Source organism: Elephas maximus, chromosome 4 (assembly GCF_024166365.1).
Source record: "Elephas maximus indicus isolate mEleMax1 chromosome 4, mEleMax1 primary haplotype, whole genome shotgun sequence".
Classification (NCBI taxonomy): domain Eukaryota; kingdom Metazoa; phylum Chordata; class Mammalia; order Proboscidea; family Elephantidae; genus Elephas; species Elephas maximus.
The window spans coordinates 187,467,582-187,487,407 of record NC_064822.1 but is presented as its reverse complement, the minus strand read 5'-3'; the positions used below and the strand labels follow the sequence as shown (position 1 = coordinate 187,487,407).

At 42.7% G+C, this 19,826-nt stretch overlaps 1 long non-coding RNA gene across 1 annotated transcript; it reads right to left on the bottom strand.

Annotated features, from left to right (window-relative positions):
- Positions 1-451: 451 nt before the first annotated feature.
- LOC126076128 (uncharacterized) lies at positions 452-19,562 on the bottom strand. The gene is made up of 3 exons (XR_007517428.1): positions 9,588-19,562; positions 9,346-9,487; positions 452-8,777 (listed from the first exon to the last, which is right to left on the bottom strand). It is a non-coding gene; the product is annotated as an uncharacterized LOC126076128 (long non-coding RNA).
- Between the last annotated feature and the right edge of the window lie 264 nt (positions 19,563-19,826).

The following is a 19,826-nucleotide window of genomic DNA, read 5'->3' as shown; positions in this document are numbered from 1 at the left end:
CCCCCAAAAACATCTGTGTCAATTTGGCTAGGACATGATTCCCAATATTGTGTGAATGTCCACCATTTTGTCATCTGATGTGGTTTTCCTGTGTGTTGTAATCCTATCTCTATGATGTTGATAAGGTGGGATTAGTGCCAGTTATGTTAATGAGGCAGGACTCAACCTACAAGATAGATTTTGTCTTAAATCAATCTCTATTGAGATATAAAAAAGAGAAGCAAAGAGAAAGACATGGGGGACCTCATACCACCATGAAACAAGAGCAGGAGCATGCAGCCTTTGGACCTGGGGTCCCTGCACTGAGAAGCTCCTAGTCCAGGGGAAGACTGATGACAAGGACCTACCTCCAGAGCCGACAGAGAGCAGGTGCCCTGAATTCAGACTTCTAGCCTCCTAAACTGTGAGAGAATAAACTTCTGTTTGATAAAGACATCCACTTGTGGTATTTCTGCTATAGCAGCACTAGATAACTAAGACTGAATTTGATATCAGGTGGGAAGAGACTGTTGGTGGAATTATGGACACCAGACAATTCTGGGGAGGACTCAGGAGGAAGTGAGCAGAGAGCTGGCAGTGGAAGACAACTGGCAGTGGAAGACAACTGGCAATGGCAGAACAAAGAGACCAGTGAGATAGCTGGAGCTGTCCCATGGAGTGAGAGGGCTGAGTGCCTTTGGCAAGAAGCTTCCTGGTGGAGCAGGGCGCCTCTGAGCACTCACTGGTGGAGCTAGGCTTGCTGACCCATGGAGCAAGAGAACTAAGTGCCTTCTGGCTGAAGTTTGCTGGCAGAGTAGGGTGCCTCCTCACACTTACCAGTGGAACTACAGAGCTCTGGAACACTTTCCTGAGCAGGGCAGACATGGGCAGAGAGGCCCAAGGAGCCGAGCGGCCAAGGAACCAGGAAGCAGAAGGTGAAGAAACAAGGAACACAGGAAGCTGAGCCACCTCAGTCTCAAAGGATATGGCCACGACCTCTGGGTCTCAAAGGGTGTAGCCATGGCCTTTGGAGTTTCTATGAGTGGAGCTGCCACTCAGATGGACCACAAGAATAGTGCTCCTGAAGTCAAGGGAGCAAAGTTGCCGTTCCAGTGGGCCTGGAAGGCAGAGCTGAAGCCCAGGGCCAAAGGGCCTCCACTCAGAATCCAGAAAGTGTGGCCAATATCTAGAGTCTGAAGGGCAGGACCATTGTGTAAATAGTCTCAGAGAACAGAGGATTATTTTCAAGCCTTGAGGGCTAATGTAATGTGTTCTGATGACTTGCTCAGTGGCTGTTATTCCTTCCTTCCCTCCAATTTCTCACATTTGTAATGGAAATGTCTAGCTTGTGCTTGCCCCACCATTGTACTTGGAAGCAGATAACTTGTATTCCAGATTTCACAGATGAGGAAGAATTTTTGGATTTTGGACTTGGAGTTGACCTAAGACTTTTGCTATGATATGATGGGGTGAATGTGTTTACATGTGACAAGGACATGAATTTTTGGAGGCTAAAGGGTGGAATGTCATGGATTGAATTGTATCTCCCAAAAATACGTGTGTCCACTTGGCTAGGCCATGATTCCCAATATTGTGATTGTCCACCATTTTGTCATCTGATGTGACTTTCCTGTGTATTGTAAATACTCTCTATGATGTTGATGAGGTGGGGTTAGTGGCAGGACTCAATCTACAAGATTAGATTGTCTTAAATCAATCTCTTCTGAGATATAAAAGAGAGAAGCAAGCAGAGAGACATGGGGGACCTCACACCACCAAGAAAGAAGAGCAGGAGTGCATATTCTTTGCACCTGGGATCCCTGCACTGAGAAGTTCCTAGTCCAGGGGAATACTGATGACAAGGACCTTCTTCCAGAGCCAACAGAGAGAGAAAGATTTCCCCTGGAGCTAGCACCCTGAATTTGGACTTCTAGCCTCCTAGACTGTGAGATAATAAACTTCTGTTTGATAAAGCCATTATCCACTTGTGGTATTTCTGCTATAGCAGCACAAGATAACTAAGTCACGTCCTGAGCTGCCCATCATGAACTGGGTGTTGTCTGACCCACAGAGCCATAGTCAGATGTACACAGCAGCACTCCGTCATTAAATGGAAGTGATATATATGAGGCTGGGCCCAAGCAGAACCTGAAGGCGCAGGCAAGCAGTGCACCTGGTCGTTCACTTTGCTTGGAAGGAGAAATGGCCACATGTGCAATTGTATACTGATTCATGAGCTGTGGCCAACGGCTTGGTTAGATGGTCAGGGACTTGGAAGAAACATGATCGGAAAATTGGAGACAAGGAGGTATGAGGAAGAGGTGTGTGGACAGACCTCTCTGAGTGGGCTAAAGGAGTGAAGATATTTTTGTCTCATGAGAATGCTCACCAAAGGGTGGCCTCAGCATTGGATGATTTTAACAATCAAGTGGATAGGGTGGAAACCAGTCATCCTCTTTCCCCAGCCACCCCTGTCAATGGGATCATGAACAAAGTGGCCACAGTGGCAGGGATGGAGGTTACACACAGGCTCACCAACACGGACTTCCACTCACCAAGGCCAACTTGGTTACAGCCACTGCTGAGTGCCCAATCTACCAGCAGGCAGAAACCAACGCTGAGTCCCTGATACTGCACCATTGCTCGAGGTGACCAGCAAGCAACCTGGTGACAGGTTGATTACATTGGACTGCTCCTATCATGGAAATGGCACCATTGTGTTCCCATTGGAATAGACACTCTGGATATGGGTTTGCCTTCCCTACACACAATGCTTCTGTCAAAACCACCATCCATGAACTTACTTACAGAATGCCTTATCTACCATCATGGTATCACACACAGCATCACTTCGGATAAAGGGACTCACTTCACAGCAAATGAAGCGTGGCAAATTCACTGGGGCAATGTTCTCCAGAAGGCTGTATATGCTCTAAACCAGCATTCAATATTTGGTGCTGTTTCTCCCATAACCAGGATTCATGGGTCCAGGAATCAAGGGGCAGGAATGGGAGTGGCATCACTCACTATTACCCCTAGTGATCCACTCACAAAATTTCTGCTTCCTTTTCCCACAGCCTAATGTTTTGTGGGTCTAGAGGTCTTAGTTCCAAAGTGAGGAAACCTCCTGCCAGGAGACACAACACTGATTCCATTGAGCTGGAAGTTAAGAATGTCACCAGCCACTTTGGGCTCCTCCTGCCTCTGGATCAACAGGCAAAGAAGGGAGTTACCACACTGGCTGGTGTGATTAATCCTGATTACCAAGAGGAAATTGGATTGATATTATATAATGAAGGTAAAGAGGAGTATATCTGGAATACAGAAGATTCTTTAGGGCATCTCTTAAAGTCAATGGAAAACGACAGCAACCCAACTCTGACATGACTACTAATGGCCCAGACCCTTCCGGAACGAAGGTTTTGGTCATCCCGCCATGCAAAGAACCACGACCAGCTGAGGTGCTTGCTGAGGGTGAAGGGAATATGGAATGGGTGGTGGAGAAAAAAAAAAAAAGGTAGCTCTAAATACCAGCTATGACCACGTGACCAGTTGCAGAAATGAAGACTGTAGTTGTTATGAGTATTTCTTCCTTGTATGTGTGCATCAAATATTTTTTTCTTCATTTATAAAATATAAGATGTAAACAGGGCTAGTGTGTTTTTGGTTCTACACATTAGTTGGATTATGTTACTTATGACTTTATAACTGTTTTTGCTTAGAGATTATGTATGGTTTAAGGAGATTAGTACAGGTGCCAAGTCGACAAGGGGTGGATTATGATGGTTAGGGCTGTGTGTCAACTAGGTTGGGCTATGACTCTCCGTGGTTTGGTAGTTTTGATGTAGTCTGGAAGTTGTGTGGTGATGTGGTTTGGCAGTTATGTAACGATGTAATCACCTCCATGATGAGATCTAGTATGAGCAGCCAACCAGTTGGAAGGGTGTTTCCTTGTGGGCGTGGCCTGCCTGCAGTACATAAACGGACATTCCAGCAAAGCTCTCGCTCTGGATCCTGCGTCTGGTTCGTCATCACCAGATCTCTCTTCTGTAGAACTGAGCCAGCTGCTTACCTGCTGATCTGATTCATCAGCCAAGACAGCCTGTGAGCCAGCAGACTGCTGCCCTAACTGCCGATCTTGGGATTCATCAGCCTCTGCAGCCTGTGAGCCAGTGGGTCATTGTCTGACCTGCCAATCTTGGGTTTCTCTGCAACTATGTGAATCAGGAGAAGCCTCCATTCTGACACCTCACCTACAGACTTGGGTCCTGCCAGCCTCTACAACTGCATTAGCCATTTCCTTGAGATAAATCTCTCTTTCTATCTCTGTTTCTGTCTCTCTCTCTCTCTATATATATATACTTCACTGGTTTTACTTCTCTGGAGAACCCAACCTAAGACACCATGTAATACCCCCAGATGTCTGTCTATGTAACATTCTTCTTTGGAGAGCCACAAATCAACCAGACACAGAATAAATTATGAAGGCTTCCTCACCCAGATATTTTTTTCATTGTTTTTGGGTGCCTAGACAAATTTACTCCTGATCGTGATGCTTCATGGCCATCTGTCACCTCCTGCACTACCTGGTCATGGTGAACCCCCAGCTATGTGGACTGCTGGTTCTGGGTTCCTGGTGCCTCAGTGTCATGAGCTCCCTGGTAGAAACACTGACTATATCGAGCCTGTTTTTCTGCACATACATGGCAATTTCCCATCTTTTTTTGATCTTCCTGAAGTCCAGAAGCTCACCTGTTCTGACATCCTCATCGATAACATGTCATGCATTTTGTGACTGGCCTTTTGGTCTTGATTCCTTTTACCAGAGTACGTTTCTCTTATTACCAAATTGTGTCCTCCATTCTGAGAATTTCATCTGCCAGGGGAAATCACAAACTCTTTTCCAACAGAGTGTTGTCTCACCTGTAGGCTGTCTCCTTGTTCAATGGCACAAGTCTTGGGGTCTACCTCAGCTCTGCAGCCACACTGTCCTGTAGGCCAAGTCTGATGACTTCGGTGGTCTACAGGCTGAGGAACAGGGACATGAAGGGGGTCCTGGGGAGACTTTGCATCAGGGAGCTGCCTCTCAGTCATGGGGCCAGTGGAGGAATGTGATGAGCAGCAGAGGTCACAAAAGTGAGAACCAGAAATCCTGCCTCCTTCATCCGATATTTTCACGTCATCCGATTTTACGTATTTTAAAGCAATGATTTCCTTGGGTGTTCCTTTGGGGTATTTCCACCCCTCTCTAATGGTCATACAGTTATACCTACAGTGTCCCTTTTCACTTTCTAATCAGTAATTCTAACCTTGTATGAATAGAACATGACATACTCTTAGTTATCTTCAGTGATGATTCTGATATTTAAAAAAACAAATCTTATCTCACACATTTAATATATATCCTCACAATTGAGGGGATGGGCATGTATTCTGGAAACGATGCTCTGGAAACTCACTGGCAGGTGTATTTTCTGAGGTTCTGGAAGTGAAATCAAGTAAAAAAATTTCTCTCTTCAGACATAGCACCTTTACTGAACTTTTCTAGTCATCACAATATGGATTCCTTAAATTGCACGGCTTTTTCTTATAAAGATAGCTCTGTAAATACAATGCCTGGAACAGTGCTTGATACAGAGTTTATGCTCAGTGAATATTTATGAATGGAGTGGTAAACAGTTGGATGGCTATCTAAATACAAAGTGGCATCTGGGAAACACAAATACAAATGTACTTAATAAAAGCCTTTGGTGAAGAAAAGAAATTCAATGTCACCAAATAATAATAACAGGAACATTTCACATTTTATATACATTGTCTCATTTGATTTTTGCAATAATTCTTATGTGATTAGTACCTGTGATGGTTCAGGCTACATGTCAATTTGGCTAGGCCATGATTCTCATTAGTTTAGTGGTTATGTAATGATGTAGTTATCCTCCATTTTGTGATATAATCATCTCCATGATGTGATCTGATGTGATCAGCCAATCAGTGGTAAAGGGCAGCTCCTCTGGCGTATAGCCTGCATCCAATATATATGGACGTTCTGGGAAAGCTTTTCCTCGCTCTGGATCTTGTATCCAACTCACCAACTGACCTCTTGTTCTTGGGACTTGAATCATTGGTCTGCCATACTGCCTGCCAATCCTGGGATTCACCAGCCTCTGGAGCCTGTGAGCCAGCAGCCTGTGGTCTGACCTGTTGATCTAGGGTTCATCAACCCTTGCAGCTATGTGACTCAGGAGAAGCCTCCAGGCTGACACTGGGCTTTACCGTGCTTACAACCATTTCTTGTCTCACACTGCCTTCAGTGTTTCAACTCTCCCTCTCTTGGGTCTAGGACGTTATCAGCTCAGGGACCCCAGACGCAAAGGAAACGATCTGCTCCAGGTTCTTCTTAACGATAGTAAGGTCCTCCTTAACCTCTACAGGATTGGCCCTTATATTAAATCTCAAGTCATGGCCCTCCCAGCAGGGCCACAAACCAACCAATTCCTGCAAGGACACTCAATCTTTACTGGTTGGTTTTACACATCCTATTTGCATAGTGGATCTCTGGTGGCACAATGGTTGTTTGGCTGCTAACCAAAAAGTCAGCAGTTGGAATCCATCACCACTCCTTGGAGACCCCATGGGGCAGTTCTACTTTGATAATGACAAATTCCTGCACAGTGCATCAAATGTATGAATCACAAGCAGGCTGCAGGCCTACCAATTATTTATAGCAGAATTATAAACACAAGGCCAGAAAGTCCATATGTAAAGAAAAACCCATTGCACTGCATCTTCCTATTTTAAGGGGAGCTGATTAGCAACCCTAATTCCATATGCTACCTCAATTTCCTTTTTCTAGATGGTTTTAACAGTCACGGCTTCCAGGGAGTACGACGTGGGCATCTTTGGCAGGATTTTAACTGTCTGCCATATCATGTAACACAGTTTTGGTCAAGGAGATGTACACTAAGTATGCCAGGTGGAGCTTCTTAGAAAACATGTATTTTCTTAATTAAATTTATTGAGGTTATCATGGAGCAGTTTTCCATGTGTGTAATCTCAAATAAAAGGTGATTTAAAAAAAAAAAAGTCCCATCTGGCATTCCCTTTTGCACTCCCATCTGGCATTCTCCTTTTCCGTTCACCCTTGATCTCTCTCCCAGGTCCTGACTGGGATATGGATTCAGTGTCTGGAGGTGCTGCAGCTATTCTGTGACCACGAGGATGAGAACTACACATTGAAGATGATGAAGCAGAAAAGCAAAAGAAGACTGAGTGATTAATGATGTCATTAAGCTGCTGTGCCAATCTCGAACTTCCTAAACCTAGACATGTGTATGTGAATAAAGTCTCAATTTGGTTAAACCATTATTTTGGTTGACCTTTCTGCTACCTGCAGTTAAATGCTATCTCTAAATAGATAAACTGTCAACAGTGGATTTTAGAGTCTTTCAACATATCCCACTAATGAAAGAGTTTCACGGAGATCATAATTGGCTATGTTCCATGTGTGCTTTGTAAAAACCAGACCAAATATATTTAATTTTATCTTTTGATGACTGCTGCACATGAAGAAATGCTTTGAAAATTGAGAAGACTTCCAGAGGCGAACTGCTTAAGGGGGATATATTCAGAAACATGTCACAGGTGGATCAGATGAAGAAACTAGAGGGGTTTTTTTTGGCATAAGAACTTAGTGGGTCATGAAACCAATCTCCAAGTAAAGGAAGCTGGCATAGATACTTGTAACATCACTTCCTGCCATGTCAGCTGGTAATCTTAGAGTCTCCACTGACTGCCATCTGTCCTCAACCCTCCTACAGGATGAGGCCTACACCTGCCTAGTGAATGAATTTAATGCCTCAAAACCTCTGCTCCTTCCAATTCCGAAGTTACCGTTGTCTGTGCTTCAAACGTCATCTCCTCCCAGCAGCACTTCTGATTTCCTGGAAGGAAGGTAAAAACTTCCCCATGGATCCCCATCCTCTCAGCTCCTAGTACTAGGCTGGAAGCCTTTATGAATATCTTAAAGAGAAAAGGTCAATTTAAAAAAAAAGTAAAAAATATATATATACATGAGAATACTCATTTATCTCAGCTGTTACCAAGGGCCCATCTCCACTAAATGGGTCATTTTTATAGTGATAAATCACACGCGTGTGAGAGACGATGGGGCAGGGGACTGGTGCCTGCTACTAACTGGCATGAGGGATGGATGTCAGCCTATGCACAAATACAACTTGTTTTACTATCCCAGCATCGTTGGGACAATGCCTCCTCCATTAACAAAATAATGAGACAGTAATGACACTAACCACACTCCCATGCCTCCCTATTCCACTGTGGTTCACAGACCAGCAGCAGCAGCATCACCTGGGAGCTTATCAGAAATGCAGATTCTAGGGCCACACCCAAGACCCATCAGAACCTGCATTTAACAAGGTCCACAGTTGGTCTGTCAGGTTTGGAAATGCTCCGTCCAAGGTATCTATTATATATGTCTGAGTGGGGGTATGTCCCAGAAAGTTTTATTTATATTTATTGAAAACATAACTTTGGAAATAAATGTTTCCGTGTATAAATGATGTTTAGAGGCATGAGGCTTGATGAGATCCCTGAGTGAGTGAGAGAGAAGAGGGCAGGTCTATGCTTAAAACCCACAGATCCACAGCTACGCCTGTCTCTTTATCTTCAAAGCCCTGTTCTCCAGGGTGGCCCCCAAATTCCTTGATTTTAAATATTTCAGCAGGTAAATCCATCCGTCTTTCTGTTCCAGAAGACCAGGGATTGGCAAAATTTCTCTGTAAACGGGCAGAGAGTACATACTACTGACTTTCTGGGCTGTAAGGTCTCAATTGCAACTACCTGATTCTGTTTTAGCACAAAACCAGTGTGTAAACGATGAAACTTGATTCACCAAAGCAGGCCATGTGTCGGATTTGGCTCAGGAGCCACAGGTGGCTGGCCAACGCGCTAGGTAACGGATGAGAGAAAGCCTCCGTCTCTGACCAGTGATGATGTCAATGATAGCTTAATATACTAAAGCCTACAAGGAAGACCAATTAATATGACCACTATTCGAATTTGTGTACCAATCACAAATGCCAAACATGAAGAAACTGAAGATTTTTGTGAGCTGCTACGTAATAAAATGATTGAATGTACAATCAAGAAGCATCAATAACTCTGGTGAGTGGAATGCAAAACTTGGAAACAAAGATTAGTAATTGGAACATACAACCTTGGTGATAGAAACAATGCTGGACATCACATAATAGAATTCCACAAGACCAAAGAATTATTCATCGGAAGTACTTTTTTCTTTTTTTAACAACACAATTGATGATTATGCAGATGACACAATCTTACTTGCAAAAAATGAAGGCACGTACTGATGAAAATACACATACTGACGGAAGTACACGTACTGACGAAAGCACACGTACTGATGAAAGTACACATACTTACGAAAGCTGACGACTATAGCCTTCAGAATGGATTACAGCTGAACCTAAAGAAAACAAAAATCCTCATAACCAAACAACATCATGATAAACAGGGAGAAACAGAAGCTGTCGAGCACTTCATTCTTCTTGGATCATTTTTCTTACCCATAAAAGCAGCAGTCAAGAGATCAAATGATGTATTTATTGAATTGGGCCATTCCTCTTCAAGTTCTCGTTCCCGGCATAAGGAAACCATAGGATTTTCTGATTCAAAATGGCCAATACCAGTCCATTTCAGCTCTCTAACGCCTAGGATACCGATGTTTATGCGTTCCACTTCATTTTTGATGATTTCCAATTTTCCTAGATTCATACTTTGTACATTCCATGTTCCAATTATTATTGGATGTTTGCAGCTCTTTCTTCTCATTTTGAGTCGTGCCACATCAGCAAATGAAGGTCCCAAAAGTTTAACTCCATCCACATCATTAAGGTCAGCTCTACTTTGAGGAAGCAGCACTTTCCCAGTTGTCTTCTGAGTGCCTTCCAATCTGAGGGGCTCTCCTTCCAGCATTATATCAATGTTCCACTGCTATTCATAAGGTTTTCACTGGCTAATTCTTTTCAGAAGTAGACTGCTGGATCCTTCTTCCTAGTCTGTCTTCGTACGGAATCTCAGCTGAAACCTGTCCGCCACGGGTGACCCTGCTGGTATCTCAATACTGGTGGCATAGCTTCCAACATCACAGCAACACACAAGTCCTCACAGTATGACAAACTGACAGATGCATGGGGGCATTTCTCAAGCTGAAAAAACTGAAGAAAAAATCCAAGCCTCGAGTTGCATATTGAAGAGCTCTACCGGGAAAATACTAAACGACACAGGAAGCATCAAAAGAGATGGAGGGAATACAGAGTCACTATACAGAAAGAATTGGCTGACGTTCAAATACTTCAGGAGGTAGCACGTGATCAGGAACTGACGGCACTGAAGAATAAGCTGCTTTGAAGATTCCGGCAAAAAACAAGGTTCCCGGAATTGACGGAAAACCAACCGAGGTGCTTCAACAAATGGGTGCAGTGCTGGATGCTCACCCATCTATGCCGAGAAATTCAGAAGGCAGCTACCCGGGCAACCTACTGGGAGAGATCCGTATTTATGCCTATTCCCAAGAAATATGATCCAACTGAATGCACAAACTATTGAACAATATCATTAATATCACACGCAAGTAAACTTATGCTGAAGATTATTCAAGAGCAGCTGCAGTGGTATATCCACAGGGAACCGCCAGAAACTCACGCGGGATTCAGAAGATGTGGAAAGAGGGATATCATTGCCAACGTCAGGTGGATCCTGGCTGAAAGCAGAGAACACCAGAAAGATGTTTACCTGTGTTTTATTGACTATGCAAAGGCATTCGACTGTGTGGATCATAACAAACTATGGATAACACTGCAAAGAATGGGAATTCCAGAACACTTAATTATGCTCAAGAAGGGCCTATACATAGATCAAGAGGCAGTCGTTCAAACAGAACAAGGGGGTATTTTCTGGTTTAAAGTCAGGAAAGGTGTGTATCAGGGTTGTATCCTTTCACCATACTTATTCAATCTGTATGCTGAGTAAATAATCCGAGAAGCTGGACTATATGAAGAAGAACGGGGCATCAGGATTGGAGGAAGACTCATTAACAACCTACATTATGCAGATGACGCAACCTTGCTTGCTGAAAGTGAAGAGGACTTAAAACACTTACTGATGAAGATCAAAGACCACACCCTTCAGTATGGATTACACTTCAACATAAAGAAAACAAAAATCCTTACAACTGGACCAATAAGCAACATCATGATAAACAGAGAAAAGACTGAAGTTGTCCAGGATTTCATTTTACTTGGATCCACAATCAACACCCATAGAAGCAGCAGCCAAGAAATCAAACAACGCATTGCATTGGGCAAATCTGCTGCAAAGGACCTCTTTTAAGTGTTGAAAAGCAAAGATGTCACCCTGAAGACTAAGGTGCGCCTGACCCAAGCCATGGTATTTTCAATGGCCTCATATGCATGCAAAAGCCAGACGATGAATAAGGAAGGCCAAAGAAAAATTGATGCCTTTGAATTGTGGTGTTGGTAAAGGATATTGAATATACCATGGACTGCCAGAAGAATGAACAAATCTGTCTTGGAAGAAGTACAAACAGAATGCTCCTTAAAAGCAAGATGGTGAGACTACATCTCACATACTTTGGACATGTTATCAGGAGGGATCAGTCCCTGGAGAAGGACATCATGCTTGGTAGAGAGAGGGTCAGTGAAAAAGAGGACGACCCTCAACAAGACGGACTGATACAACGGCTGCAACAATGGGCTCAAGCAACCTCCTGCATGAGGATGGCGCAGGACCAGGCAGTGTTTTGTCCTATTGTACATAGGATCTCCATGAGTTGGAACCAACTTTATGGCACCTAACAACACAAATAACACTATACTGGGCAAATCTGCTGCCAAAGACCAAAGTCATCAGAGGTAACTTTCATGACTAAAGTATACCTGACCAATGTCATGGTCTTTCCAATTGCCTCGTATGCATACAAAAGCTGGACGATAAAAAAAGAAGACATAAGAATTGTTGTATTTGAATTGTGGTGTTAGCAAAGAACACTGAATTACTGCGGACTGCTAGAAGAAGAAAAAAATCAGTCTTAGAAGAAATATAACCAGAAAACTCCTTAGGAGGGAGAATGGTGAAACCTCATCTTGCTTACTTCAGACACATCATCATGAAAGAGCAGTCACTAGAAAAGGATTTCATGTTTGGTAAAGTAGAGGGTCAGTGAAAACGGAGGAAACCCTCAGTGAGATGGACTAAATCAATAGTCACAACAATGGACTCAAACATGGCAAAGATCATGAAGATGGCACAGGACTGGGCATAAGGTTGCCATGAGTCACAACTGATTTAAGGGTCATTAACAGCAACAACATGGAATTAATACCACTCAATATACAGCTGGAGGGAGATTTCACAAATTTAAAAATAGGTTCAAAAAACTGTGGAGGATGAAGGACAGGTATGAAAGTTGGAAAACACTGAAGGGATAAGCAAAAGGGAATAAAGAGATCATGGGAGAAAATAAAGTGGTGGGCTGAAATGGAAAAAGCTTTCTAGTAATTCTCCACTACTTGTAGACCATCTGCTTAGGTGTGTGTGTGTGTGTGTGTGTGTGTGTGTGTATATATATGTATATATATAAACCCTGCTGGCAGAGTGGTTAAGTGCTACCACTGCTAACCAAAGGGTCAGCAGTTTCAATCCGCCAGGCGCTCCTTGAAAACTCTATGGGGCAGTTCTACTCTGTCCTATAGGGTCGCCATGAGTCAGAGTCAACTCGACAGCACTGAGTTTTTTTTTTTTTTAGTACATATATAGTGCTTTAGGCTAGAGTTTACGGTGCAAATTAGTTTCTCATTAAAAAATTTACAGGCACATTGTTTTGTGACATTGTTCCAATTCCTGCAACGTGTCAGCATTCTCCCCCTTCACAGCCTGGGTTCCCCATTTCCATTCGTCCACTTTTCCCGTCCCTTCCTGACTTCACAACTTTCCTCTTGGCCAGGTTTTGCCCATTTGGTCTTGCATACTTGATTGATCTAAGGAGCACATTCCTCACATTTATTATTGTTTTACAGGCTTGTCTAATCTGACTGAAAGGTGAACTTCCAGGGTGGCTCTGGTTTTGAGTTAGAAGGGTGTCTAGGGGTCATAATTTTGGGGTACCTTCAGTTTCTGACAGACCAATCTGGTCTTTTTTTATAAATTTGCATTTACCTCTTTCTTCTGCTCTGTCTGGGACCCTCTATTGTGATCCCTGTCAGAGCAGTCAGTGGTGGCAGCCGAGCACCATCTAGTTCCTCTGGCCCAGACTGGTGGAGGCTGTGTTTTATGTGGTCCGTTAGTCCTTTGGACTAGTGTTTTCCTTGTGTCTTTGGTTTTCTTCTTTCTCCTTTGCTCCAGTCGGGAAGGAAACAATAGATATATCTTAGATGACCACTCACAAGCTTTTAAAACCCCCAGACGCTACTCACCAAAGCAGCACGTAGTACATTTTCTTTATGAACTGTTACGCCAGTTGACCTAGATGTCCCCCGAGACCATTGTTTCCAGCCCTCGGTTCCAGTAATTCAGTACCTGAAGGTGTTCGGATATCCAGGAAGCTTCTATGAGTGTGCCCCCTTTGTATGTATGTAAAAATATCCACAGCCTAACCTATATATGTACTTGGGTATATTCCTATACAGCCTCCTTCTCCTATTCAGTGTATGTATCTGCTTCTAAGTTATATTTGTTTTCACTGTTGTTGCAGGGTTGTATATGCTACGGTATTTACAGTGGCGGCCTCGTTTTTTTTTTTTTCTAACGTTCCTCTAAGTGTCTTCCTTTATCTCGGTCAAGTTGTACAGACTTCCTCTTTTCCATCACCAAAGTTAACACTTGTCTACGATCTAGTTAGTGATTTCCTCTCCCTGCTCCTCCCTCCCGCGTAACCATCATATTGTGTGTAACCCTTTTCTTGAGTTTTTATAATAGTAGTCTCATATTTGTCCTTTTGGTGATTAATCTATTTCACTCAGCATAATGTCCTCCAGATACATCCATGTTGTGAGATGTTTCATGGATTCATCATTATCATCGCACAGTATGGACCATCTACTTCGTGTGAAAAGTCTCCTTTCTCCATTTCATTTCTGGAATGTCTTAATGTATTCAATATTTTGATTTTGATCTCACATCCTTTACACCTCACATTCCAGGAGTGAGATCGGAATTATCCTCAATCCCTAGTACCATTCAGGGACTAAGCCTCCTCTACTCTCATGTAAAAACCTTTGCTCCTTTTACCGCCTTTTGCCCATACCAGGTTCTCTCCATCTTCATTACTGTTGTCTGCTCACCTCCCAGTGATTTACCCACTCACTAATGGCTTGGGAAGCTCTCATCTTCCACTCTCTCCTAAATTCTGCTTTACCCCTGGGGATATCAGTGCCGGCATGGGTTTTTATCTGCTACTTTGCCTCTAATTTCACTGAACTCATTGCTTGGCATTTTTTACTTCAGATAACCAAATCCATGGACCAGTGGTTATCCAGAAGTGCTCCACCTCCGAAATCAATGACTCTCTCTTAAAAACATCCTTTTTCTCCTCCCTAGAGTTTGATGCACACCCATTCTTTGACTGAATCAAACCTACAGTCGCTTAATTCTTACGTTTCTCCCTTCTCGGTTCACTGCCAATTCTCCTACTTTCAGATGCCATGGATATAATGATGCCATGTATGCAATGTTCTTCTGAAACCAACATACATTATCTCTCTGGAAATCCCACGAATTGATCCCTATGCACCAGTGAACTCTGTTTAAAACATTAAAAAAAAAAAAAAAAAAGGTTGTGAACGCCTTCTTTTTAGGGTATCTGCTCAATTTCCTCCATTGCCTCCAAAATTGTATTTATTTCTTCTAAATTAAAAAGTGGTAGTGGGGAAAGAGTTAGGAAGTAGACTATACAAAACTATAAACTCAGCATCACTGTAGAACACATGACCTTGGTCTGGAGCCATGCAATAATACTGCTCTGAAATTCAGTAGTATTACTTTGGCTATTTTATTTAATAAGCATATCCTAATCTTGAATACTGGCTTTAATACCACAAGGATCTGCTCCACAAAAATGGAGACAAAAACCTGAAGTAACAGAGGCCAAACTTTGACACGTACAATACTGGAGATATTTAGCCTAGATAGTAAGACTTGGGGAATACCTGTGGTAATATTTAACTATTTTAAGAGTTTCATATGGAAATGGGACTAGATTTATTTTCTGTGTGGCCAGGAGACAGAAATAGGATTGATGGGAGAAATATCTAGAGAAAAAAGCCTGCTCTAAGAAGGTAACATTTAAAGAACAAGAGGCCGTACCATGTTGAATTACTTCCTTTTGGAAAATAAATGTCAGCCTTCGACAAGATTCAGCCATGGTATGCACCAAGCATCCCACCATTGTCTTTCTAAGAGTTTATCTAAAAGACAGCTTTAAACATTTACTCGGATTCAGACTGGATCCATATACATCTAGTGGTCCATGTCTCTGAAACTATCCTGGAACTGTGGTGATGGGTGTACTACATACACGAAAAAAAATGGCAAATGATTTCTTAGAAAGACCTCCAGAGGTTACCTGCCAGAACCTCTCTTCTTTCATTCTACTTACCAGTCATCTGAAAATTCCATTCCGTCCTTATCTTTTTTAATTTCACCTATCCCGTATTCATTAAAATCCTGCCTGCTCTGGGATTGGCCCTGCTCTTTGTGCTGGTGATATGAGATGAACCTGATGTATCGTAAGTGATTAGATCACCCATCCATTCTTTGTCTGAAGACCTTCTGTTTGACAGGCACAGAGATCAGCAAAGACAAACAAGCTTAAGCTCTACACCAAGAAGCTCTATGTATAGTGAGATAAAGTAAAGTGAATGTTTTACTAGGGATCAAGGATAGTATGGAAAAAGGGCAGTTGGAGTGATGATAGAGGGATTCTTAGAAGTTGCTTGGCAAAAGAGTCTTGATGAACAATTAAATTAAGAACAGACAGAAATGAATTTCCGACGGATGGGGCAGAAATACAGATGTTAACCAGGAAAGTGATATACTTACGTGACTTTTAAAACAAACATTCTGCTGGCAGTACGGAAGAAGTAGCTCATGAGTGAGATTATGGCAAAATCAACTCTTAGAAGCCTATTGTATTGATTATGGGATATTTGGGACTTAATCCTAGGAAAGAGATCTCTGCTGCAGATGTGGACATGTGGGAATTGACTGAGTTGGTGGTTGAAGCCAAGAACACCGGTGGCTATAGCAACCTTTTCTAAAAAGCGTAAATGTGAAGATCTTGAAGAATTGAAACATAGCTAAAAAAGGGTTCATTTAAGTTGGAGAGATGTGGTCCTGTGACCCTAATACTCCACAGTATGTTTTCGTGTTTTTAAAACAGGCAGTTGAGAGCCTGACATAACTAACGTCATGATAAAACTGTTGTTTTTCTGCCTGCCTTCTCCTTTCCACATACCTTTGTTAATGACTTTGTTTTGCATACCTTTGTTAATGACTTTGTTTTGTTCTGTCCAGTCACTTGTGACTTATGACCCCCCCACATGAAGATTAGAGGCCAAATGCCCGGGTCTGTGAATTTTTAGCCTGGTAAGGAAATGTCCAGCATGTATCTCTTTAGTCTGATGAGTCTGCTGTAATTATCTTGTAATGAATAACTCATCCGGCTATGCCATCTGAGGGCTATAAAGACACTTTTAATCCTTGTAAAAATCATATATAAGCTCTAATGTAAAACTGCCTTTCGGGGCTCCACAAAGACAGCCTGCATTGCTGTCAAACTTCCCGTTGGTGCCATCTCCTAGACAAACCTTCATTTTCTGACTTGCAGTACACTCCACTGGCTCGACTACTTCAGGGAATGGAGCCTAATCAGGCAACAATACAGAGGGCAAATACTCGACAACAGAGATGCTGAAGATGTTGGTGAGATCAGTAAGTGATTGCTGGTGTAATGGACCAGTAGAGAAAAGAAGGGGGAGCATCTAGAGCTGATGGACAGGGCCAAATTTTTCACTGAGATACAGAGTATGGAGGTGTGAATGAGTGTGTGAGAAGAAACTTTTGTAACAAGACGCAGGAAATTGAGAAAGTCTCTGCCTGACTGCCTCTAAATGTATTCATTTATTTATTCATTCACTCATTGTCTTAGTTATCTAGTGCTGCTATGACAGAAATACCACAAGTCGGTGGCTTTAACAAAGAGATACTTGTTTTCTCACAGTTTAGGAAGTTAGAAGTCTGAATTCAGGGTATAGGCTCTAGAGGAAGGCTTTCTGTCAGCTCTGGAAGAAGGTCCTTGTCCCTTTTGAGCTCTACTCCTGGGTGTTCTTCATGTAACTTGGCATCTATCTTCACCCATCTCTGCTTGCTCCCTTGTATGTTTAATCTTATATATCTCAAAAGAGATTGACTCAAGATACACCCTACACTAATCCTGCCTCATAAGCGTAACAAATGCACCCCATTCCCAAAGGGGATTATAACCACAGGCATAGAGGTTAGAATTTACAATACATATTTTTGGGGGGCTTGGTAAATTAGGAGCCCTGATGGTGTGGTGGCTTAAGCAATCGACTGCTAATCAAAAGATCAGTAGTTCAAAACCACCAATGGCTCTGCAGGAGAAAGATGTGGTAGTCTGCCTCTGTAGAGGTTTACAGCCTTTGAAGCCCCATGGAGCTGCTGTAAGTCAAAATCGACCTGATGGTAGTGGGTTTTTTGATAAATTAGAGAGTCAGTGAAAAAGAGGAAGACCCTCAACGAGATGTACTGAGACAGTGGCTGCAATGATGGCCTCACACATAATGACTGTGAGGATGGCACAGGACTGGGAAGTGTTTTGTTCTATTGTACGCAGGGTGGCTATGAGCAGGAACCAACTCGATGGCACCTAACATCTTGGGGGGACATAATTCAATGCATAACGCTCATTCATTAAAATTATTTAGCGAGTACTTACTATGTACTCTATCAGGCATACAGACATCAGTTTGGTCCAACTCTTTTTCCAATCCTCACTAAAATTCCACCAATAAAGCAATACAGTAGTACAGACATTGGTCGCAGGGTCAAATGGAGCTTAATGACTTCAACTACTTACTATCTGAGTCAAGGAGACTAAGAAACCTCACTTCACACGCCAACTCTGTCATGTGGAATTGTGATTCCCGTCCTTGTTCAGTTCTGATACTGGCCACCCATGCGGCATTCCCCCCCTGACTCTAGCCACACAGGGGAAGGCCAGACCTTGTAAGTTAAAAGGAAATCATCCTTTAGACTACCAAATATGCAGGCACCAGCCACAAGTTTGGGGAGTCTAAGAGGCTGCCAACTTCTGACCCGCTGGCTAAAAGTTTGGGGGATCACTCTAATGCACTTAGAATACCAGCCCGAAGATCAGGGTTCCCCAGATCCCTGACTTCTGAGCTGCCTGGTTCCCACTCCTCCTTTGGGTTTGATAATTCACTGAAACAACTCACAGAATTTATGAAAAGCTCACCCTTAAAACGGCTTTAATATCACACACAAAAAGAACACAAACTGATGCATGGGGCGTGGTCTGGGAGGGTTGCCAGATGCATGGGGTGTGGTCTGGGAGGGTTGCCAGATGCATGGGGTGTGGTCTGGGAGGGTTGCCAGATGCATGGGGCGTGGTCTGGGAGGGTTGCCAGTGCAGATCTCCGATGGCCCCAGGACACACTACCTTCCCACGTGGATAGGTGCTTCTCATCAATGGGGAAGCTCCCCTAAACATCTGACTTGTGAGACTGTACTGGCCAGTCATGGATGATAAGCTAAATTCTGCCTTAACAGGCTAGCATCGGGCCACCAGATGGTCACTCCGACCTTGTCTGCCCTACTCCTTAGCCTCAGGTGTGATCTGGCTCTCGGAAACCTCGAACGATGGCCAAGTTGCTTTCTGCAAGGTGGTTCATTAGCTCATGGTTATCAATTCTGAAACTACTTTATGTTCCAAAATTTAAGAGTTTCACTTTCAAAGAAAGGAGTAACAAGGAGAAAGGCTAAAAGGAACCCTGTGGTGTTAGACTGGGATCGGAGATATGGGTATGATCTTGTGGTTTTAAAAATATATACAGATACATACAGAAACTGGCGTAAGTACGTGTCTTTGTGTGTGTGTATACTCACATATTTTTTTCTGGCTCTGCCCACTTTGAGGGCTCAGCAGAAATAAGAACACTTAATGCCCAGATCTGAAAACGAAAATATATCATTTTCTAATAAAAAGAACCAGAGTTTCTTGGACAAAAGGCAGATTCCAGGGCTGGGTAGGAAAAGGAAAAGATGAACCTCAAACAGTGACAGAAAGAAATGTACAAATTGAGATGGGGATATGTAAAAAAAAAAATATACAGGAACCAACTGAAGGGGTTCCTGATAACCAATCTGGGACAACCTGAGAAGACAAAATATATACATAACACTGCCACCAAAGAAAAAATATATACATATATAGTAATATTGATTAACATATGCTGACATGAACAATTTAACAAAGGAGGGAGAAGGGAAAGCGACTCTGCAGAATTCCAATGAACAAACATAGAAGAAATGATTAAACCGAAAATACCATTTGGTAAACACCACAGTAATAGTCACTGTAGGTAATAATTATCAATGAATACTGAAATTAGCAGGCCAAAGTACAATGAAAAAACAGAGCATTTGCACAGTCTCAAACTATCGGTCTGTGAGAAACTTATTAATTA